Source organism: Anser anser (assembly GCF_964211835.1).
Source record: "Anser anser genome assembly, chromosome: 13".
Lineage (NCBI taxonomy): Eukaryota > Metazoa > Chordata > Aves > Anseriformes > Anatidae > Anser > Anser anser.
The window spans coordinates 10,319,214-10,342,369 of record NC_139734.1 but is presented as its reverse complement, the minus strand read 5'-3'; the positions used below and the strand labels follow the sequence as shown (position 1 = coordinate 10,342,369).

Here is a 23,156-nt window from a genome sequence, read left to right as displayed (position 1 = left end):
CCTTTTTGAAGGCACAGTAAATCCACCAAACAGCTGACTTTGCGCTGGTTTTTGTGTCCTATTAAGCAAAAGGTATCCAACGAACATAGATTGTGTGTTTTTTAGGGAAATGTACTAAGACTATATGTTGCCTGGCACTGCGTGCACTCGTAAAGGGTGTATGAGCGCGGAAAAAGACACGGGCAACTGCTTAAAGCCCTGTTCAGCAAACACTGCTCACAAAGAGCAGTGTTTGCTTTACATGAGGTGCTTACAGGCTCCTTAGGTCAGAGCAGTCTGTGGACCTACTATTAGGAAGTCCCATCCAGTAATACTACGTAGAATTAAGAAGGCGTGGTTAGAGAATTATTACAGCCTTTGCACACCTCTACTGGTGTATGGAAAGTCTGTGGGCTTTTCTGCTCTGCATATCTAAACAACCTCCTATAATTACAGAACAGAAACAACTTTAAATCTGAAACTTCTGACTTCAGTGAGGCTGTGGGGTCAGGTACTTCTGGAGCCAGTAGCTCCCTTGTGCATCAGTGTGCACCTCAGACAAGGTTAAACTGAATTTTCGCCGAGTGTTCAGCAACCTGCACGGCTGCTCAAACATAGATCCGAGCCCATCCGCAAGTCCCAGCTTGTCCAACATCGGTGTTGTTTGTGCACAAGCCTATGCATAAAGGGTGGATTTAGGCAAAGCCCCAGAGCACGCACAGTGGCAGCAGCCCAGCCGTGCTTGGCTGCCTTGCAGGGACTGGGGCTCGGCTGTGCCGGTGGGTCAGGGACAGCAGGTGCCACGCGTGCTCCTGCAGCCCTGTCCAGCAGCGTGCCCTGCCCTCAGGCAACCTGGAGAGCAGGGAAGAAGGGCTCCAGCTGGGCTCTCACCCAGTGATGTGGGTGGAAAAGTGCACGACACAAGTCCTATCGTGCTAAACTCTTATCTTTTCCCGTTTAGTGGAGATATGGCTAGTGCCGGCTTAGTTTTAACACTGTGCTTCTGCAAGGCTGAGGCTCTGAGCCTCCCTGCGAGTTCCACGGTCTGGTCCTCTGCTTATCACGTGTATTGTTTTTGGAAGAAACAGCGAAAAATCCATTTGCAGTACAGAACTTAACTCCCACGTGGTATGAATTGGAAAGGGATTTAGTATTTCGAATGGTAATGGTGTGCTTTCACCCTGAGTGGTAGAGTAGGTGACCTTCCTATATAAATAGGTAAAACTTAGCATTTACATTTTATTTTTTAAATGTCAGATGGTAAAACCAGTGGGAGGATAGAAAGAGGGGGAAGAAGGAATGGCACTGTCGTGTTTACTTACTTTGTGGAGCACATGCCCTCTGAAACCTTGATAGGAGTCTAATCTCTGCTAGTTATATACACAAAATGAACCACTCAGCCTCCTCATACTGCAAGTTGGCTTAAAAATCATGAGGAATTGAAGATAATCCTGTTTTTTATTCTTCTAGCTTATGAGTATTTGAAGATGTCTTCTGTCTTATTTTAAGGCTTTTATTTGTCATTAAATGTTTTGAATCTAACCAGATTTAAAAAAAAAAAAAATCATTAACATTGTATTCTACAATACTGTGAGAGTAGGGCTACGTGTTTTAGGAGGTGCCAGTAGTGCTTAGGTAATTAAGTGTCAATTTAATTACAAAGAGCTGGAAATTTATTTTTTGCCTTGAAAATTTTAGAGAGAATAGAAAGAAAGTCAGTAAGTCCAAGAAAAAATAAGCAATTTTCAAAAAGCTTAGAAAACATAGATCCAGTTCATTAGCAGGAGTCCTGGCCCAATTCTCATCAGCCGGTCTTGATCCAGTGAAAGAGTTTGAACTGTGTTTCTGTTTTGCAGAAGGCCTCCTAGAAAAACTACAATGCCTTATCAGGGCCATCATAAAGATTTTGATCTCCTGAGCACGCTGCACACGCCTAGGCTAAGTGTGTAACGTGTAAAGAGAGGCTGCTCTCGCTGCAGGCGTCCAGCACCGCACCTCCCCTGCGCTGGCTGGGGGCTCTCTGCGTCCAGGGACCTGTGCCCAGGAGCAGGACTGGAGCCTGTGCTCGGACAGGCCATTTGTAAGCAACTAGTCTGAATTTGGAGGGGTGGATGGTGTGTTTTTTGTTTTTTTGTTTTTTTTTAAATCCAAATAGACGCTCTCCTGAAATGTGTATTTTATTTTCTCTGAGCCATAAAGCACGCAGCGATAAGCTTGGATGACCAGATCATAAAGTGTCTCCCTGCAGACATGCAGAAATCTCCTCCACATTACAGAACTGGGTTTAGACACTGTGGGGTTTTCTTCTGAGCTGATCAGGGGACAAATTATCTTGTAATATTGGGGAGAGGAGAGAGTTTTCAAATAGACAAGGGCTCAGTTGACGTAAATGAATATAAATCTGTACATTTCCTAGGGGCTTATGCAACTTATGCTAGGTAAGGATCCCAATCACAATTTAAATGTTTCATTGCACGAAGAAGGAGTATCTTGTAAAATATTTGGATAAAATGTGTTTTTAGGCTTACATTTCTCTAGAAAAATAGAAGGGCACTCCAAAACCTACTGCCACCCACAAAAGCAATGCTTGTAGCTGGCATTTCCAGGCAGTTGTGCTCCTAAATTCAATCACTCTGGTGGCTTCAGCACAGATCCTGGTGGACGATCACCCACATCACAAAAAGCGCGGGTCATCTGCCACAACTGAGCAAAAGTGTCATTTTCTGCCTAAAAGAAGCTGGGGCTAAGCTAAGGCAGAAAATAAATCCTCAGTGACTCATAAAGAGAGCGCTTTTTTAGGTCAGGTCAAGAACAAAGACATTGGCAGCGCAGTGCTGAGAGGCTTAGAGTGGTATCTCCCTAAGGACAACTCCCGACACCAATAGGAGTTTTTTTCTTCGTGGTATGGTGAATGGTTTCTGAATGGATTTGTAAATGCCCTTAAAATAATCAGTTTATTCAATTAGCAAACTCTCCTTTAGATATGGAAGTCTTTATTTTATTTGTAACCGAATATGCTGGTTAGGCTCTGTAGCAGAGGGGGGGAAGAGATGGATCACAGAACGGGAACAGTAAATGCTGTTGTGAGAGCATTACCATTACCCTCCTCTCGCCACACACAGACACGTGCACACTCTGCAGCCACAGTTTCTTCAGGCTCGAATACCGGGCAGAACAGCCTTCCACCTTTGAGTCAAGGTATTTCCTAGTGTTAGTAGAATTAAATTATAATTTTGCCTCTAAGTCCCAGTTTTCTTATCAGTCACTCTTGTTATTTCTGTGAATTTTTGTTGGCAGAAAAGGCCAGAATTAAACAGATGTTTTCCTAATTTCCCCCACGTTACATTTTCCAATATACATTTATTTATTTATTTTTTGCAAAACAAGCGTGCTTGGGTTTTCCTATCAAATCCCCCAGTGCTCAGTAACAGGAACCGTCTTATTGCATATTTGCAGTGGATCGACACATTAGAGACTAATCACATCCCATCTGTGTTAGGTTAGTATTAAATCCTTCTTAGAAAGAGAGGTAGGAAAGAGTGCAAGAAAGCACTCTGTGCCTGCTTCTTTTAGTCCACCTCAGGACCTTTTTTGGCCTTGGGTTTTAGCTTCAGGTTCAGTTCACCTTGAAGTTGTTATTCTTCAGAAAAATAGTTTGAAAGAGTGGTTTCAGGTTCCTTACTACCTTAACATTGATTTTTATTTTTTTCCCCAAGTACCACTGTATACTAATAGCTGTACATGTGTAAACCTTACTCGTCCTTCCCCTCTTGAACAAAGTTTCAAGCTGGCTGGCTTCAGAATCGGCGATGTGCTGCCCTCCCTGCCCGCAGGAGCTGCTGAGGGCACCCAGTAAGTGGGTCACTGGGAATAAAATTTATTTCTGCCCCTTGCTTTCTGAGTGCCAGAAAGGTGTGTCAAAGTCCATGGGCTGCAAAATGCCACTGGGAACCTGGCTGTGACTTATGCCCTGGGGGAGACAAATGAAGACGGAGGGACTGTTCTGGCAAGCAAATCCACCAGTTCCCCTGGGGTCGCAGGGACCCTCAAGAAGTCCTGCACCTACTCTGCTCATCCATGAATCGTTCCTTTGCTGCTGGAGCATCATGTAGGGAATGGGCAAAATAAACCACGGGGAAATGAGAGGTCTCTCTTGTTCCTGGGGATTTCTGCAACATATCTGACAGTGGGCTACTCTAAAAGTGCCTGTCATGTCATATGGCTCACTGAATCTGAATCTTTTGGATTTTTTTGTACAAATTGCACAAATTACGTGGGAGTTACCTAGAAGGGATTGCTCTTAGGAGGTATTATGGTTCTTCTGACATACCATGTTCACAAACATTGCAAATGTTGGAAGCTGGGGACCAAATAAGAGACAGGTGGGAACGTCACTGGGTCACAGCTGAACAAAACCCTTCTGTCCCTTGTGGCGCTGCCGACCTCTTAAGGCACTGCCCTGCTATCAGCACAGGTTCCCGCTGGGGCAGGCGATTTGGTGTGCATATGGTTTGGTGTAAATCACTGAGGAAATGAGCTTAAGACTTTCTGAGGGTCTCAGATAAACTTTTGTAAAGTTTTCCTTGCGCAAAATAAAAGCACTGTATGGAAGGAAAGCTTTTTCATAATTTCCAGTCCACGGTAGGTGGAAGGTGTACTGGAAATCTAATATTAAATCTTTTTTAGTGATATTTCTAGCCTTTTTAACTAACAAGCTTCAGATGGAAACAGCCATGCATTTGAATCCTAAAGAATCCTTATGAATCTTTGAAGCTTTACCCATCATTAACCAGCCCATCCATGAAAAAAATACTCCAGACATATTCACCATATGTACACATATGTGGTTCTGTAACTATTAATAAAACCAGCAATATTGTCTTCTCAGTGTGATTATAATCCACACCTTATGGAATTGCCTTCCTAGTGTTTGAAGTTTAAGAAATTAGGTCCCTTTCTTCATTGTATGAACACTTAAAAAGCATCACCTAGTTGCAAAGTATTCCCCAAATATGTATTTTTCTTTGAAGATATTCCTACTAATGATGTTTTACTAGTGTGAAGGGCCAAATTATCTACTCACGTAATTGGTTCGGCTCCACTGTGCCACAGAATTTGACATGATCATTTTTCAGGGTCTAACATAATTCTTACAAAAGATCAATTTGTTATACTTATAACGTTACTATACAGCACCCTTACTAATAGGACATTTTATGCAGCATTAGCTTTCCAGCATTTTTAGTACAGAGAAAAGATTTTCTTAGCATTAATTTAGGCAGCTCTTATTCAACTGTTTTTGCTTCTTTGCTTTTATAAATTAACTAATTTAATTGTATTGTAAATATTTATCTTCCCTAAATGAATGTGGAATCAAAATTAATTAGGTTGAAAAATATGAATTGCCATTCAATATCACATTCAAACACATAACAAATTAACAAGCTATTTTTTTCAATTTCAATGTCTGCATGGGAAAGCTAGCCAGTGTAAACCTCAAGATATGGTTTCCTTGTTCTCAGTTGTCATTAAGCACAAGGCTCTTTTGACAAGTTTTTGACACATTGCTCTTCCATCAGGTTCCTTACTTTCGATTGTGGAATGACAAGTCTATTTTGTGGCGGTGTGAAATGAACCATGTACTGCTACCGCTGTCTCATGTCTCATAATGGAAGGTTCACAGCATGGACAATTGGGAATTTCTCCAGGCAGGGGAAAAGCACTTATTTTCAACCCCTAGCTTTAATCAATCAAGGAGAAACTGGAAATCTCTGTAAAGTAATGAATGTCAATTTATGTACATGCTATTGATTTTAGGAATTTAATGCTCTGTTTCCCTATTTCACGTTGACCTTATGAAGCTTGAAGATGAACACAAAAGGTGAATATTTGTTGGACAGAATTCTCTGGAAATCTGAACAAAAGATTTTGTACCTTCTGTCTATGGGGGGAAAAAAAGAGGGGGGGCGGTCATCTGGAATTTAAGTCAAAGGGCTGTACCAAGTCAAGTGGTTGGAGAAAACAGGGGCACACTATTAAATCCATTCGTTGCAAAATGGAAAAAACCATTCTTGCAAGACACGTCCCAGCTATTGTCTTTATGGTGTACCGAGGCTTTATTGGGGTTATTAAAATTCACCCTTTGGTTAAATGCGCTTTTTATTTAACATTTGTTATTTTTCTATGAAGTGTGAAGGTATTGTTTTGAATAATTCACTGCTCATCTACCTTGTAGTTTGCATGCTTTGTGCTCCTTCATAACACTCTGACAGAGAGTGAGAGAGAGATTAGTAAACATGACCCCAGAAGACCTCTGTAAGTGCCTGTCTAGCATAACTTATTGGCTTCACTTTCTCTGCTCTGAGGATCGTTAGCTGCACTGGATGCTTTACACACAAGTTTTGTTATTGCTTATCTTCACAAAGTTTACATCTCCCCGTTTTTTATTCATGGATAAGAAACTCAGGCTTTGTCATTTAGAGCATACTCCCAGAAACTCGCCCTATCCCCTGCAGAGGAAGAAAACAATGACCTCAGAGATTATATAACTTGAATTTACCTCAAAAAGCCCTATTATCATAATGTTGTTTCTGTAATTCCTCATAAGCATAAAAAACAGTTCCAGTAAGAAACTGAATGTTAGGCTGGTGTTCTAATCAGCGATAATATTCTGCTCCTACAGAAGAAGCAAGAAAACACACACACAATGTTTTGTTCACTTGGAGGATTTCTTGTTGATCTCCACTGTATATTTGTACAAAAGATCTCAGGGGATTTCTTGTGTTACTTCCCTGAATACACAGCAACAGGATTGCACAGGGAAAGTGCTGGTAATAACAGTGTGCTCTTAAACAGCATATTCTTCTAGTACTCTGACTGGTGCAAAAATTGAAGCTGGCTCTGAAAGACAGGTGGTTTTTTTTTCCTCTTTGCAATAGTTTTACAAATGAAATCACAATACTCCCTGAAATTACTAGTGCACTTGACTCCACAATCAATTTACTCCATTTTCAATATAGACTTTGACAAGAATGATTTGTTTATGCTGTCACATGAATCAGTCTCAGTAAATTAGACCTGTCAAAGTTACTTTTTCTGCACGATACAGTTTGCTTTATTTTTGACACCTGTGCAGTTGGGAGAGCTATTGTAAATAGTGTGAAAACTTGAGACTTGTAAGGTAAGCTATCTGCCTTTTGATCCTATTCCCCGTGTCAAGAATACATCTCAGCAGTTCACAGGAGTATTCTATTTTTTGCTTCTTTTGGAGTTGATAGCTAACAATAATAAAAATGTTATTTGACATTTGGATTTTGAATATAAATGCTTGTGGGTACCAACATGAATGCAGAAGTTGAACAAAGGCATCTGTGGGTGTATGCGTGTACCTGCGTGTTGCTCTGGAGAACAGCACAGATGTCATGTCACTACCAAAGTATCTGTGTAGCATGCCAGTGTAGCAGCATTAGCTCCTTTTTTGTCTGCTTTGCTCCTTTTTATCTTTGCCTCTTAGCTAAAATCAAGGTCTAGATTGTAACCTGGGCTTCAGCTGGACCTCTTACACAGCCTGGGCATCAGGGAGCCTCAGTAAAATCCTCTTAGAGGAGCGTCCCCTCCCTGGTTTGAGGTTTTGCTGCCTCACCTGTGTTCCCAGATCCCTCATGCAGTCGTACTAGGTGGATGGAACTAACAGCTCGGTCCTCAGCCTGATCCAGGGGTAATCCAGATCAAAATCTGAACCTTGACACTGGGCTGCACAGCTTGCTTCAGGGTACTGAAGGAGAGTAATTGTAATGATAATTTCTTACGATAACAAAACACTATTTAAGCTGTTTATGGAAATTAGAGTTAGCTTGTGCTGTTCCAGTTACCATTAAGCAAAAAAGAAAAAGGTATAAAGAGTGGGTTGGCTGTTTTACGCTGAAGGGACAACAAAAGGACCTCAGTATTATCTGCATGACAAAATTGCATCAGCTTAACTTGCAGTTTTTGGTGCAAGATTCTGTTTGCGTGTCTCTTCCCGTGCCAGGAAAACTTTCAGTTTCATTAGACTGATGAAGGTAGTCACCTTGAGTTAAACCACAACGAACCCACTTTAAACCACTTTAAACCATAATAGAAATATTGCCACTTGCAGTCATGTAGCTCTATTGTTTTACATAACAGGCTTTGCTTAATCTGGAGCAGCCCTTTTATGTAGACAGGCCCTTAGTGCTCATTAAAGCAGTGGAGTCACGTCTGCTTATGCCAAGCCTGAATTTTGCCCTTAAAGAAATCTTCCAGATTGAGGGGAAAAATATAGAAATATTGAAGTAAACGGAAAAATAAATTAATTGAGGTAAACTGAAATGAATAACTGCTAAAGAAAAAGAAGGCACAGCAGCGATGGTCAGGGTGATCTGCTGCTAATTGTTAACTTTAGCTCGCTGTTTCCTAGCTCTGATTCTTCTTTTCAATCCACCTATTTTCAATTTGAATGTTCTGCCAGAAAGTAAAACACTCAGTGCTTAACAGACCTTCATGATGGAGTTCATTTGATCGAGGCAAGCCCAATTTATAGCTACTTCTCCCCAGAGCCTATTTACTTTGCTAGGATTATGATTTGCTGTTGTAATATTGGGATGTCGACAAAAGAAGCCAAAGACAAATGTTGTTGATTGATGGTACCCTATGTTTCTCCAAGAGGAGTGCTTTATCAACATCATAAAGGACCTTATCCTATCCAAAAACAGGATGGTTTTTGTGGCCGTGACAAACAGGAAGGGTTTTTTTATCATTAACATTGTAAGCAGTTTTGTAATCAGACATATTTCTGTGTCTGATTCTGTGTCTCAGCAACTCCTGGTGTTTAATTTAATTGTATCTTTTTATTTCAAATCATGCCCTAAAAACAGAAAGTGAAGGGGGAATGTAGGATTTTAAAAGGAAAGTAATTTTTAGATCAACAGCAATGGGGGATGGGGCATTGCTCTTGCAGTTTTCCCTTTCCCCCCTCAAGTCTGCAGTTTCAGTTAGTCGGTTGATTTTTTTCTTTTTAACTATTATTATTTTGAGAATAAAAATTTGAATTTGGTAGTCATGTTCATTTTATAAGATTTAGCTGCAGAAATCTGTCTCCATAATTGGTAAACTGTCTTGCAAACCATAGCTTATGTAAGTAGTTTTTACTTACATGAACAATCTCATTTACCTCCTTGGGGCAGGAATACTTAAGTAGTCTTAAAGAATATTTAAAAGATGAGGCTTTTACTGCCAGTAGTTTTTAACTCATACCGTTCTGCCTCCTTTTCTGTCATTTAATTAAAAACTGCGTGGATCTGACCTCAGCACCAAGAGGCCGGAGCTCACCGGCTCGTACCAGCGGAACCTGCGCTCACCGGTGCCGTCCCGGCGGTTTGGAATAAGGGTCACTTGCGTCAGTTAAGCTTTGCTGGATTAAGCCCTTCTTTCAGCAGGAGGACACAGCGTGCTGTTGGCATTGCTGCCTAAGTAAACGACACGTGTCTCTGGGGAGATCTGGCAGGCAGGGGACAGCACCCATGAGAGCCAGCAGGGACCCCGTGCAGGAGCCCCGCGGCAGCTCCTACCTGGCCGAGTTGTGCTGTAGGCACCAGCCCTGTTCCCAAATTGTCCTTTGGGTTTTCTCAGCCCCCCTCGGCCCTGGCACGTAGCCTCCTGTTTGCCTGGGGCTGTTGCCCTGCTCTTCTCGCCAGGCTCGAGCACTCCCCTCGTGCTGTCTCTGGTAGCAAGATTGCTCAGGAAAACCATCAAGGTTTGTGTTTCACACCTTGAGGGAAATCCAAAGAAGAGGAATGTGTTAACAGCTTTTGTAGCAGCCGGTAACTTCCAAAAGGCTGTTTTGCCTAATAAGAGATTACTGTTCTGCTACCCCAGAGAATGTAGCACTGGTTCTTCCCCTTATCTAGCTGTTGGCACTCACGCTCCCTGTTTACAATTAAAAAAAAAAAAAAAAAAAAAAACCAAAAAACTGTTTGCACAGATTCTTGCTGCAGGTCTGAGCTTGAGATCGTGGCTCAGGCAGGGATCCCACTGTGCCTGATGTTTCCCAGCACACCTGGCCTCGAAGAGACAACGGGCTAGCGAGGGCTCCCGGCTGTCCGTGCTAGGACCGCCTCTCCTCCTCAGGCCACGCAGGGCCCTTCCTCCCCGCTTGCTACTCCCACCCCACAGAAAATGTTCCTCCGCCCTGGGACCCCCTGTTTCTTCCTGGGACCCCAGCCCCTGGGCGGTGGTGAGGGCTGAGGGAAGGTGTTTCCTGGCCTGTAACCCAGATCGTGCACGCTCTCCGTGCACGCTTGTTACTTGTCAGCCACGGGCAACCTAAATAAATGGTCCCGTTGTCTGCGTTCAACCCCGGGCAACGTGATGAGTGGGTCTAGTCTAATATATGTGCGCTCTTGGTCTGATCTTTCTGTTAGTTTATGACCACCTGCTTTCCTGCACTTGTGTTTGATTTATAAGGTGCAATAATAGTGGGTGGAGGTACACTGCTTGGTAGGCCTCGCATGGAACAGGTTTTGAGGGGCTGTAGCTGTGAGCAGTTACTGGTGAAGAAGTGATCAGCACTTGTGCAGCTTTCCTCAGTTTGACGAAGGGAGGACTGCCGGTGCCAGGCGCTGCTGCACCTGGGCAGTGAGGCCTGCACAGCGCGGGGGATCCCTCTGTAGGCATGTCTGCTGGGAGAAGATTCTACTGTCAGTTGCCACAAGGCCCAGGTTTAAGGAGTTACCATGTGTCTAACAGATGGTAGAGAGCAGGTTTGGGGCTGGGGTCTCAGCTGATACCAGTGCTTTCACCCCAATGAAGCCATAGAGTCAAGAGTTGGGAGTCTGGTCCTTCGGGTTTCGTGTGGTGATCAACTTGTGAAAGCATTGATCAGCAGAAGTGTGTACAGCTACGGCATCGTATGGGCGTCTGACTTCGCTCTTTGTTGATTCCTGCTGGTTGTTTGCTGAGGGAATTCACCAATAGATCCAAGTCTTTTCCTAACCCTTTTAGAAAATACACGTGTATTAGGAAAGATCGCTAGCTGGTCCTGTTGGCTGTGCTGTCAGGGTGTTGATGCCAAGAGAGAGATGTTCCTTCATCGCCAGTTCAGTGAAGTGCTAAGCCCTTCTTGTGAGGCTTTAGTGTCCTCCGTGAAGGCCATGACAGCTGGGTATCTGGCAGGGTTAAACCCAGAGTTACGCTTGGAGCACGAGTTTTGGAAGCCGCAAGTTTGTGCGTGGCTGTAGCTGCCGTCGGGTAGCCCACGGAGAGAAGGGAAGAGTTTGGTAGGATCGGGGTAGTACGGAGAGGAATGAGCATGCATGCTGGGATGGGATTTAAAGCTTCAAACCAATTAGATTTTTAATTGTTTCTTTTTTTTTTTTCCTGTTTGTTAGCAGTTGTGATTAAGTACCCTAGGCCAATAGATAGCTAAGGCACGTCCCCACGTAGGGACACCATATCCCTCCTGGTTTGGGAAATTTGTTAGGAAAATGAGGCCTGAAATATCTACAGTGCACAAGGAGTGCACAAACCTGGAAAAAGAAGTGAGTTTGTTTACTGCTACAAATTTTGGGCCAATTTGAGAATGTTTATTTTCTAAACACATTTCCCTGTAATTTTGGAATGGTGGCTTTTTTCCTTTACAAACAGCAGTCTCGATATCCCTTGCTTCACAAGTGTTTGATCTCACCACAGTTGATGTTTAGCCATGGTAACACTTAGGATCTTTTTTTTCATGCCTGTTGCTTTTCTGCCCCCTGAGACTGATTGATTTGGAAACTCTCCAAGTTCTCCCAGGAGCGGTATCACACTCGCTCTGTCGACTCCACACCTGACCCGTTCTGGCTTCCTTTGATTGCTAAAACTAGCAAGGGCCCAGCCGTGATGAAGAAAGTAAGAAAATCTCATAGCATGTTATCATGTGCAGTAAAGGCAGCTAACAGGGAGCGGTGTTAAAAGGGAAGTTGCCAGTCAGGTTTCATTTTGTATCAGTTCGTATTTAAGAAAGAGGAAAAAAAAAAAATGCAAGTAGGAATTTCTAGATCAGCTGTCCCTACCTGTACGCCGCTCTGTGGTTGCATCTGTCCACTTATACCCCTTTACCAATGGAGTGATAAAACCAACCCCTCTCCATATTCGCACTTTAAAACATGCAGTTCAATCTGATATTTCATGTAATAATCAAAGCAATCCCCCTGCTAATAGCTACACACATTTGTGCGTCAGCTCTTTAAATACCTGACCTCTGGGAAATAGGCCCTGGGCTGGAGCAGGAGGTACTCAGGCTGAGCATACAATGAGTTTAAATGGAATAAGCTAATTTGTCACTGTTTTGTTATGATTGAATATATGTGTTTAGAATGAAATTTAATTTAAATCCAATTTGTAACATCTCTGTGGGTGGGACAAAGGAAAAAAAAAAAAACCCAAAGGATGTATTAACTGGATACTGTACTGTGAATGTAATGGGACTTCTGAGTTTAATGTTCAATTAAAAAGCCCTGCATGTTCTTATTGCTGTTTACAGGGGTGGGTTTGGAGGAGATTTATGTTACCAAAAAAAAATGTACAGCCCTTTTTTGTCACTGACTTGTGCACAGTCTTTACCTGGAGCAATTAAGCCATCTGTTACTCTTGAAGGTAAATTCAGTCTCCGAGGTTTCAGGAGATAAAAAGAGCATTTTTATCTAGACATTTGCCTGAGCTGCTGTGTGTTTTTTTTTTACTTCAGAAAATGAAGATGAATTAGTACAACTGGCTGCTGCGGTTTGATAGGAACCAGAAGAAGCTAACTGGAATGAGCAAGCAGGAGCTTGCGGTGGCGGGGCCAGGCTGCTGGGCAGCCCTGTGCTCGCACGCCTCTCTGCAGAGCCCGGCGTGGTCGGCTCCATCTCTTCTCCCCCAGCTCCTTGTACTGACTTAAAGTTAGCCAGGGAACGTGATGAGTGGTAGGAGGGAAAGCAGCTTTCTTCCTGCTGGGTGTTGCCTTTGTTACCGGGCGCCTGGCTGGTGGGGTCCCAATTTCTGGTTAGGGTCCCAGCCAGTAAAAGTCAGGATTGCACTGTGGGCTCCCATGAAATGATGCTACTTTACACCAGACTTATTTTTTTCAGACCTTGTTTTCCTCCTTTCTTTACTCAGGAAAAGTTTTCTAATCCTCAAGCAGGGTATTTCGGAAGGCTTGGAGCATGACATGGGCTGGCACAGCCGACAGGGAGGGAGGGGGCAGGCAGTCACCATTCTTCGTATTCAGATAAATATAGTAGGATAAATGGCATGAATCAAAAATTGAGTGTACTGGCAATCGTTAGTGCATATCACCCTTTCACTGTTTATTTAACTTTGAATGTCTGTACTGAATCTCTGAGCTTCTGTATAATTCCTGTTTTTAGAGAGAGAGACATAAATATATACCTCTAGCAGATCCTGCAAAGACAGATGTATTCATTATAGACCTTTCAAACACATACAAATAATCAAATATTGTGTTGCTTATACAATATGTTCTTTCATTTGCATGTTATTTACCTAATATTAAGTAAGGACTTATTACAAGCTCTCAAAACAGATACGTCCCTTACTGGGTAATTGATACTAATCTTGCAAACACATTAACAACACAGAGACAGTAACAGCTATCTTAGGAGCTGTTACAGTCCATCTTGTAAATCCTTTCTTAGTGTGTGGATTAGTTCACGCTCCTTTGGAGATATCTACAGTGTCGATCCTGATGCCAGGCACAAGGGCTGAGTCTGCAGGGATCCCTTCACCTCCAGATTTTGAAGTTTTTGAACGTGGCTCTGACAGTACATTTGAAGAGCATATGCATGTGGATGAGAGACAGAGACCCAAAAACCTTATCTGCAACTTCCAACTACTGCACTGTTTTGCATAGCGTTTAGTTGACATTAGGAATAAGCAAACCAAGCCTCTTTATTTCGTTTTTAAAAGTGAACTAAAAAAAATCAGAGCCCCCCTTTTTAAAACTTTATTTACTAAAGAAAATGAGAAATATTGTTCAAGTTGGTTTGTTTCTTGGAAAAAAAAAAAAGTCTCAAAATCCTGCAAGTATGGTGCTTTCACTGAAATATAAATATACTTTCAGGTTGTAACCTCCAGAAATTACTTCCATATAGGGAGTGCTAACCAAAACAATTGTAAACATGATTTTACTGCAATAAGATGTAGGACTGAGATGGTGCTGGAAGTGTGATCATTTCATATACATTTACTCGTGGCTTTTAAAATTACTTTTATGCCTATATATTATACTAGGACCAACCTTCTTTATCTTTCATCTGTGTATTTATGTTTGGCCATCCCCAAGAACTATATTATCCTGCCTCTGAGTGGGAAGCGAGCAGTTTCTCCTACCAGCAGTGCCTATGCTGGCTGTGCTACATCTCACTGAGCAAGTGGTGTTACCCGCTGTACGTGCCTGCATTAAACTTCCAAGGAAATTAGGAACAATTGTGTGGGTGCAGAGAGGAGTGTTTTGGGTACAGATCATGCCTACAGTTCTAATCCCAATTAACTAAGAAAACAGAATGTATTTTAAAAATAAAAGGTACCTGGGCAGAATATTTTAATTATGAATTGAGATTAAATTGATTCTGTTCAGGTAATCAAATTATCTCAGAAGTAACCTAGGTCCACATTGAAAGACATTTAGAAGCCATAAGCACCTTCTGAGATCTGAAATACCAGGTTAGTTCAAACACTGCAATAAATATTTGTATTTACAGTCCTGTTTGGTTTGAAACCTGGCTTATCACATACTTGCTGGGACAAGAAACAGACTCTTATGTTGATTGACCGCATCCAGCATCTTCTGGCATAGTGTCTCTTGAAATGAGCCTTCCTTCCATTTTCATACTCTTTATTTGCACTGTCAGATCACTGTTTGTAGTAGAACAAAAGGAGATATGCTACAGATAGTCCAACTTTCATTATTCTGGCACCCAATGATGCAGGGGTGGATCAGTTCATCATGGGAGAGTTACTGTAATTGTCTCAGAGCTTCATTAGCTGTCAGTCCTCCCCTCTGTCTGGCATGTCAAAACCCAGAGACAAACTGCTAATTTCTTGTTGAAAGCAGACAGTCTCTAGGGCTTGAAAAGATACACGAGCACCTTCTTTTTATGCTAACACACCTGACAAGTGCCGAGTGCTCTTACCTCTGGGAGAAATCTGAAATCAATAGGTGTTGTGGGTGCTCAGAGCTCTCAAGTGGCTCCATTAAGGACAGAGACCTCAGTGCTTCAGCTAGGCTGGGTTTTGGGGCATTCAGGTATACGTCTCTGCCTCTGCCACCTGCGTCCTGCTTGACCCTGAGCAAGTCACTTACCCTGCCCGCTCTTCAGTTTCTTCAGCTCAAAATGGAGCCCTCAGCTTTTTGTACCTAACAGGTCTGTGGTGGAGATCAGTTTCTGAATATTGCTAATGCGTTCAGGTTTTACAGTGATGGTTATTTTATAGAAAAATGTGATGGATAACGTTTGGACCTTTAAGCCATTCGTGTTGAATTGCTCACTCCGTGTCTCTCTTAACTCCACATCTGGATGAGATTTAGGTCCTACCCAGCCCACGGTCTTGCTTCCCTGAGACAGGAACTGTGTTGGAACACAGCCCTGACGTGCAGCGCGTGTGGGTGCAGCGTGGAGCACATCTGCCCTGCAGCTGGAAGGTGAGGTCCTGTGCTGCACCTCCAAGGCATGCAGTTTGTCCTCTCCTGAAGGCTGGCTTTCTCAAGTAGGTTGGAGGCACCTTAGCAGCTTCCTTATTTCAGGCTTTGGTGGGTCCAGAGCAGTCCTTGGGGTGATTCTCTGAAGGCTGTGGGGTTCTGCCTGCACAGCTGCTTTCAGCAGCAACATGATAAGCAGCAGCTTGCGGCACTATCGCACCCTCCCACATGGGGATGACTAGAATGTGCAGTTGTCTTCCTTGTTTCCTAAACTGGTACAGGGTTTTATAGCCCTTGGATCCTGCACGGATCCCAGACAGGCATACGGATCTCACACAGTGCTAGAAAGGAGGAAATCCTGAGAAATGCTACGTCTAGAGCCTGACCGGAGTTGCTAGTGAACCTCAGCTCTCAGGATTTCATTGAAGTCTGATGTACACAGCCATTCTGCATTTAAAGTAGAGTTCTGATTTTTTGCTGTGGAAGGCACTGGCCAAAAATATTGTCTGAACACGCAGATGTTTATATGGTCTTTACAGTGATTGCCTTTTGCAGTTTTGGATCTGCTATTTTTAGCTCTCCCTCTCTCTGGCAGGACCTTTTGGCATCTTTGTGGAACAGGAGCAGGGTCCTGATTTAGCACAGCTCCATGACACTGACATTGTATAACTGACGGAAGGAAATAGCTCCCTTGGTATGTACTTTCACTGTGAGCAGCACAGGGATATTTGTTGCGATTCATTGAGGAGCAGAGGCTGTAAGAAGTTGCAAAGTACTGTAGCTTTCCGGGAGAGGACAAAGGTACAGAGGCTCCAAGGGAAACAGGCAACCTTTTTAATTCTCATAATGCTTGCTCTTCTTTGCTTCCAAGATGAGCAAAGCAGTAAATATCAGGCAAAGGATGTTGATTTGTATGCACAGCAATTGTTGGAATAAAAACCAGTTCAGACCCCAGTGACTCTTGCCAGCCCTTGTTACCGCTGTAGAGATGTGAATGCAGAGAAAGTAAATAATATTTGCAATACGACTTCAAATTCAAGCTACCCATCAATTGTAAATCCAAGCAGACACTCTCCTTTCCAGAAGCCACTCTGGAGGATGGAAAGCTTCCATGGGAGGGGCGAGGCAGCAGGGAAGCGGGACCTGTGGAACTGTGCTCGTGTGGGGAGCCGCATTACCAGCCCCGAGATGCTGCTGGCATCGTTTGTTCTGAAGTAACATGAAAACCTATTGCAGAGCAAAACAAAACGAGAACTGTGTTTCAGAGTGTAGGTACCAGTCTAGGCATTAATAAAACAATAAATGAAATGAATAATTTATCGGTGGCTGTTTTTACTTTTTGGGGTTTTGTTTTTTTAAGCGCTGGTAGAAGGATATTTCCATTCAAACTGAACTGGAGTGAAATTACTTCTACCACAGATAAAACATAGTCAGACGAGTGGCATACTTTCCCCACAAAGCTAACTGCAATCCCAATTAACACTTCTCAAAACTGAATTTATTTTTTTCCCCCTACTTCCTAATGAGGTTTTTTCCTCCCTGCTGTCTTGATACAAAGCTTTATGCCGTATGAGTGTGTTCATATGGTGCTTGAGTGCGTTATCTGACCTTGATTGGTGTTTTGGGAGCCAGTTAAATAGATTACATAGAGGTTACCTTGACAACTGTCTTTGCTGATTTAGCAATGCAGTTCATTCTTGGGCACTAGACTCTCAGCAACTGTGGAATTCCACTGACTTCATATTAATCATTAACACAATGTTCTGGGGAGGCTCTGCCGAGCTAGCAATAAGGACTGTATTGAAATTATTTTTTTTACTGGGTAAATGTTATAGACCGAGATATGTTTACAGTATGAAATGTTGTTCGCAGTCATAAAATGAAAATATATGTTCCTGTTTATTTTTTCTCTCTCTTCTAGTTTCAAGAATAATATTGGAATAATAAATCTCCTATCATGTCTGATGGGAAAAGATGGTCTTTTAAATGAAACTCTTTCCTTAACATTGATCTTACACCATACCTTCTTTCAGGTCGTGCTGTAACCTCGCAGGCATGACAGATAGTTAAATTCAGTGTGCAAAAGCTCAGGAGCCTGGAATGTGATCTCTATTAACTTCAGGGAAATTGCTTCTGATTTACATTAGTGTTACATATCGATCAGAATCTGGCCCTTCTCAAAAGATGTTTGAAGAAAAATACACCCGTTTCCTTTCTCAAAGCTGCTGTTTAAAATTTTTAATTTGTTTACAATGTACTTAAACATTAAAGATAATATGTAGTCAGGGCTTTGGGCTTTATCTTTAAGATTAGGCTTTTTTCTTCTACCTACCAAGCTCAACCAGAATTGTGCAGGAAGATGTCAGGATTCTGGGGCCATATTTTGCAAAAGGCTGGAAACCTCATGGAAATTAGAAGAAGTTTTTTATGAATTAAATATGAAAATGAATAATGTAGTCAGAGCAGGGGCCACCATATTATTTCTTCTGATATGAAATTCAGTGTATCCCATAATGTCTTGTCCATCCTCCCAGTTTTCTGTCTGTTGTGTTGCACTGCAAATCTAACCGGTTTTGGGGTTGTAAATGTGTCATACAACATGTCATGTACTCAGTCAGCGAAGAACCCGGTCGTGCTTTATTTCACATGGGGAGGGTGACTATAAGGAATTTACGAGCAGGCACATTAGCTAAATATTTTTTGTAGTGCTATTGCATAATTAAATACATTTTTATTATTTTGTTTTTAATTTAATTAGGTTTCAAGGTTAGTTCATTACAAATAAGGCAGTCATTTGTACTTCCTGGAGTGGTTGTGTGATACCGCTTACAAACTCAGAAAGAAATAATTATGGTGTCTCCCACTCCTGTTCTTGAAGTTAACATTTGCCCATTATGAGAAACATATCCTTTTAACTGAAGTCACACCGAAGAATAATTTCCCCCAGATTCCTTCCTTTTGCAGTTCTTCCACTCCCTCACAGCCTGGTGCTGGGCCAGCACCACAGACACAGGCCGCGTTTGCTGGCCCAGGTGGAGCCCGTGCCCACACCACTGTGCCAGGCACAGCTCTGAGGTAACCACGGAGCCTGGGGCCACCATGGTGACTGAGGGTTTTTCGTAGGTGTTTTCTGCAGAAAGCATGAGAAATAAGTTCTTCTTTCAAGCAGTGTCTGGGAATGGGCCCAGCCCAGCCGTTCTCAGGCGCTGGCCGTGGCCGGGAAGGCCTGTCACTTGACCACACGAAGAGGCGGCTCTGTCTAAACAGATTGCGGGTTTTTCTGGAGGCAGGTATCTCCTATCATCCTGTAAAGGGCTCAGTGAGACGTTATTACAGTTGCCTTTGTTGTATTGCTGATGCTGCCTTGGCACGCTGATAGCGTCCGAGACAAAACATTGGGTGTATCGGTGGAAGAGTCAGCAGAGATCGGACGGGGGCTGAGTTACAGTACCTCAGGGCCAGTGTTCCCTGGGCCCCGCCAGCAGAGCTCTGCTGCATGCCAAACTTAGGATTTCTGAGCATAAAAATACACAGGTCTGCAGCTGGAGCCTAATTTTGGATATGCACCAAAGTATCTCTGATGCAGTCTAGTTACATTTATTTTTGCTGGTACAAGTAAGATCAGAATGAGCCTGAAGTAGGCTGGTGTGGTTTGCTGGAAGGTTTTCAGAAGAATACCCAAATCCTTCACTGCAAGCCTGAGTGGGATTGCTTAACAAAAGGAGCAAAACTTTGTTACTAGAGATTTTAATCTGTCACTTTAAAAGATAGTGAATGTTTCCAATATATGCTCTGGGGTGTTTCACAATTGGTAGAGCTGATTTATTTTGGAGGCCTGTAACCCTGCAAGAATTCAAAAGTAACATGCTTGGGGCCTCTGATCTTAAGTTACAGGGTAACTTTGATGGAGATTTCCTTGACACAGTTTCTCTTTTTCACTTCTAATATCTGGGTTTAAATATTGAGCACACTGGTGACCAGCTGCCAACAACCTGATTCTGCAGAGTTGCAATCTCATTCCTTCTGGAGAAGGACATGGATTAGCCAACGTGTAAACTGAGAGAGTTTTGGGTGTTTTTTTTTTGTTGTTGTTTGGCTTTTGTTTGTTTTTGTTTGTTTGTTTTTTTAATTGCAACTAGGGCAAAACACAGTTTTTTTCAAAGGAACCTACAAGTATGAAACATATAATTTCCATATATTCTAGGAGTAGAGTTTCCAACTGTCTTTGACTCCTTTGAAAATCCAAGGCTCAAAAAAAAGTCTTGTTTTAGAACAAGATGTATTGCAGACTAGTTTAGCCCTATATCATTTTTACACCAATGTGCTGATTCCTGCAGGCTGTGGCCTCATGTGCTCAGGATCCAACCCATCACTCCTGTCTGTAGTTTATTTTTGTTCTCCAGAAAAGTAACCCTCCGCCACTCTGACACTGCAGGAAAAGCAGGGAGATAATTTTGTCTTTCATGAGGAGTTGTAAGTAGATATTCCCTTACTTGCTTATGTGTGAATGTTGTGTGTAAATATGATAGCCCTGTGTATTGATAATTACATTGCAGCATTTATAAGAAAAAATGCTTTTTATATATTTATATATTATATAAATATATATATTTATATATATATTATATATATTATATATATTTATATTTTTATAACTATCAAATTTCCTTGGTACTAATTTTAACAAAATTAACTTGATGCCAAGTATCTATGCCTATCAAAGCAGGTAGTCAAGATAAACACCCATGGTAGCATCTGGGCTATATCTGTCCTTTGGCCATTCAACAAACAGAAGTTTCAAGTCAATGCCTGTCTGGGCACAAGAACACTTTTCCAAGATCACTGGATACTGTTGGAGGTCTACAGACCACCTCCAGAGATTAATGAAGGTTAAGACTTTCCAATTTCTGCAGAGAAACATTAAAAAAAAAAAAAAAAAAAAGCAGAAACTTTCACAGATTTGGATATCATAAGAGCCAGTCATTGATAGAAATAATTTTTTACTAGCCCTTGTAGGAGTGTTGTTAGGTTATGAAGAACTGGGCAGTGCAGTATGCTCTCACATTCTCACAGGTGGTCAAAATACCGGTGCTGAAGTTATGCAAGGAGTTAAATAAGGCATTCTGCAGGCTGATGAAGCAAGTGGCTCCGGAACCTATTAATTCTGTTTCCAGACAATACTCCTGTGGTATAGGGGCATGGTTCCTGATGGGCTTTGGATGGGAACAAAAGGCATGTTTAGATGCGGATGCTGAAGGCTGCTCTAACTTATGCTTGGGGACTGTCTAGCAATTAACTTGGGATCAGGGGATTTCGAAAGTCACCTTTGCACCTCCCGTTTGGAGCTGCAGTGTGCATTTTTTCCCTTGTATCCCAGCTCACACCAGGGCAGATGACTGCAGCAGTAATTCACTGTACTACTTTTCCCCACACACCAAGGAATAAAAAACGTTTTGTATTTTTTAGAGATGTATTCATTTGAAATAACTCCAGAATTTAGGATTTTTACAATATCTGTCTGGGAGGAGACCCTTTGCAAGCTTTTGCTGTTATATATGTTTTTCTAAAGATCCTTAATGGAAGAAGATAATTCCACCTGTGTGTCATCATTCAGTGTAAGGGTGAAGTTGTCAACAGATTGTGCGGGGAGATGAGCACTCAGCTTCCCTTCATATTAAAGTGAGATATATGTGTGTCTAATTCCTTACATGTCACCTGGAAGGTTTCCCCAGAGGATTCCCAAGTCATGCAATTAACGCTGCTGAATTCCCCAAGAGTCTATGCTTGTAATTTTCTAACCAGTCTAAGGCAGCCATTTCAGCCCCGACTAGCTTCAGCATTAACAGCCAAGTAGAGGGAACCTGAAAACTTGTATATGAGTCTGTACAGCAAAGGCTTTGCTAAAGCAAGACAAAGCGCCGGCTTAGAATAAAGAATGATAAGAATGATTCTGTCTTCTTTTTTATTTTTTTTTTCTTTTCTTTTTTATCTTGGAGCTGAGGGGGAAATAGGAAGAGTTGTCCTCTTAGGTCAAGGTTGGAGACTTTGTAATGCAAAACAACAAAGCTTGACTGTGATAATCTACAGAGCACCTGCCCTGAGGATAAACAAACAGCTCACTTTTTAGTGCTTTCAAGTATGCTATGTTGACTTTTATGAACAAAGTATTGTTTTGAACCTGATAGAAAAGGAAAAATGGAAACCTTAAAAACAAACAATGATATTTTGTTTCCTGTGATGGATTTTCTGTTTAACAGAAGCTGCAGCAGGCAAGTCAAATTGATCAGAATCAACCATGTCATTAACCACATGGTTGAATCCAAGACAGGAACCTGCTCTCCCCTTTTTTCTCAGCTCACTCTTGTGCTTCCTTTTGTCTTGATGCCATCCTGGGCCGCTCTGCACCTTGCTGGTGGCAGAAGCTTGCTGCTCCCCACACGAAACAGGTCTGAGTTTACACCCTTGCAGCCTTTGTGTCCCTTCTTTATGGATCCCAGGTTCTAGCCCATGAATTAGGTCTCTGCTGGCATTTTTGCTCAGGGTATACCTGTTGCTGCTGAAAATTCATTCACTGATCCTTTGGGCACTGCTAGCATTTACAAACTGTAACTGCAATTTGGGCAACTGCTTTATTTTTTCTGAGATGACTAAAAGACTTGCGTGAGCAATCTGATTTTCTCATACCTGGTTTCCCTGTAAGCAAGGTGATTGCCTAAAAGCCTAGCTAGTTGCTACTCTTTAATATCCTACTCTTTAATATCCTCTCCATGTACCCCAGAACTTCCCAGCGTCTCCTGTTCTTCACAGCCTAAATGGTCCCATTTTTAGACTCTGCTCTTCTGAAGCCTCTCCAAGCTATCAAAACTTTCATAACAAGCACACCACACACATCTCACATGTTGCATGCTGATCATCCCACTGACATGCATGCAGGGTGTTTTTCCCTCTTTTGGATTCAGTCTGTTGTTCAAATATGGTGTTGGTGAGACTCCAGGAGAAGTCCTCTACGATCTGTGCTCTGTGGATGATATACTCTCCAGCCTCTGTGAAAATGTTTTTGGGGGTAGTCCTTCAAGGAAAGAGTTTCCCCTTTAAGTCTGCGCCTTTGGTCTCTTAACACAAATGCTGAGCAAATGTGCCTTTGATAGCATGAATTTTACTTTGGATGATGTTCTGCTATGTATCGAAATGCAGAGGAGATGAGGGGGGAGAATGCATTGACAGGCTGAGCAGGGGACAATTACGCAAGTACATATGTGGTTAAGCACAAATACTAAGCTGTATATGGTTGAAGCACAGGCAAAGTGAAAGGGAATGTAAATCTCAGAAGTTCCCATCAGCCTGAACAGCAACGACTGAGTCCAATGAGCGTGTCCTGTGAGTTCTTACCAGCTACAGACAGGCCCTATCTTCATTGCCCTGGAAATCCCTTACAAAAGAACTATTTATTTCCATTGCCACACAGATTGGCCCATGTGATTAT

At 42.3% G+C, this 23,156-nt stretch overlaps 1 long non-coding RNA gene across 2 annotated transcripts in view; it reads left to right on the top strand.

Annotated features, from left to right (window-relative positions):
• Positions 1-23,156, top strand: part of LOC310880820 — a 34,807-nt gene that overhangs the window by 11,338 nt on the left and 313 nt on the right. Inside the window, exon 4 of one of the 2 annotated variants that reach the window (XR_014571934.1) lies at positions 12,722-15,652. The exons of the other annotated variant lie outside the window; for it this stretch is intronic. This is a non-coding gene — a long non-coding RNA (uncharacterized lncRNA). Of the gene's footprint in view, positions 1-12,721; positions 15,653-23,156 lie in introns of those variants that run through there. 2 annotated transcript variants of the gene reach the window in all.